Raw genomic sequence first — 1,574 nt, forward strand, 5'->3', positions numbered from 1 at the left:
GCTGAATATTGGTTCACCATCCAGAAGGCCTTTTTGGTATTTTACAACTGCCTGGAAACCTTTTAATTCAATGAGAATTGTTTATTCTTATTATTGTTTATATGGAAATCAGATACTCATTCGATGCTGAAGACTTTTTTTTTTTTGCATCTGGGCCCATCTGGAGTTGGTGCCAGTTGTCCCATGTCTGTGTCCAGCATTTTATCGTCAGGACTGACCCAGGAGGTTGATGAAGACCATGTATATCGGCTGCCGAACATACACAGTCCTCAGCAACAATTTGTTTCACCGATTTCTCAACCCAGCCTAGAAGGCAATGCTTTATTTTTCTGGCCCTGATGAAGTAGCATCTCTAACCCCTGAAACGTGTTGGGATCACAAAGCCCATTCTCCTTTACCACTGTGGTAACTCCTTTGTTTACTGATTTCTAACCACATATCGAAACAGAAACAACACACAAGGTAATACTAGCAAGACTGGATCAGTGGATCTTATTACCGTCATGATGGACGAGATCAGGGGGGACACGCTAATGAAGGCCCAAACAGCAATAAAAACAACTTGGTAGTGGAATGATGAAAGCCTGAAACTTCCACTAACTTTTTTGGGGGGCAATTTTGGTGTCAAAGACACCCTACAAGTCAAGGTGTGACAAAGGATGGAAAGGTGTGTTAACAGGTTACAATTAAAGCCTCAATTTTAATCAGGTACACATTTTAGAAATGATTCCCATGGCCTTGGGGATCAACAGCATTCAGGACTTGGTGAATGTTACACCAGAATAAAAGAGATTTCAGAAGTTAGAAGACACCGACATAATGGAAATATTAGATAAATTAAACATTTGTACATTCATCTGTCACCTTTAGCTTTTCAAGGGGCAAGAAGAAGACGCCTAGATTTTATCTACAAAAAAAAAAAAAAGTTAAAAATAAAACATAAAAACATAAAACGTATCTATTTGCCAAACCAACGACCAAAAGGTTAGGTAGTGTAGAAACAACTTTATTTTTTCAGTCCTTCAGTAGTGGGAGCCTAGAAATGCCAACTTTTTTAATATACTAAAAGTGAGACATTACAATGAGAAATAAAAAAAAAATCTCTGAAAAAGTTGACCTGAAAAAGACATAAAAAGTGTTCGTAAACACCACACCTTAGGTTGCATTTCCTGTAGACAAAACCTTCTCGAAATCGTTGGAGTCATATAAAATAATGGATTGTGATTGGGTGGCCTCGCTCTTCCCAAGCAACGCAGTCATAGGAAGTGTAACTTCAAAATCGACGTAAAATGATGGGTCACCGGGCCCGCCACCCATGTGGGTCTTAGGAGATGATGTCGTAAATTAGTGCACTTCTTCAACAAGTAATACATTATTGGAATGTAACAGTCCGAAATTTCCCGGTCGCCACTCTAGGACAAAAAAAAAAAAAAAATTCATACAAATTGAGCTAATTTTTTTTAATCCTTAGTCAAAACCCTTGCCAGGTTTATGGTGTAATCTACAAGTGAATTCAGACCCCTTCCCTCCCTCACCCTTCCCTTTCACTATCAAAAAAAGAAATTAAAAAACAA

Source organism: Pyxicephalus adspersus, chromosome 12, assembly GCF_032062135.1.
Source record: "Pyxicephalus adspersus chromosome 12, UCB_Pads_2.0, whole genome shotgun sequence".
NCBI lineage: Eukaryota > Metazoa > Chordata > Amphibia > Anura > Pyxicephalidae > Pyxicephalus > Pyxicephalus adspersus.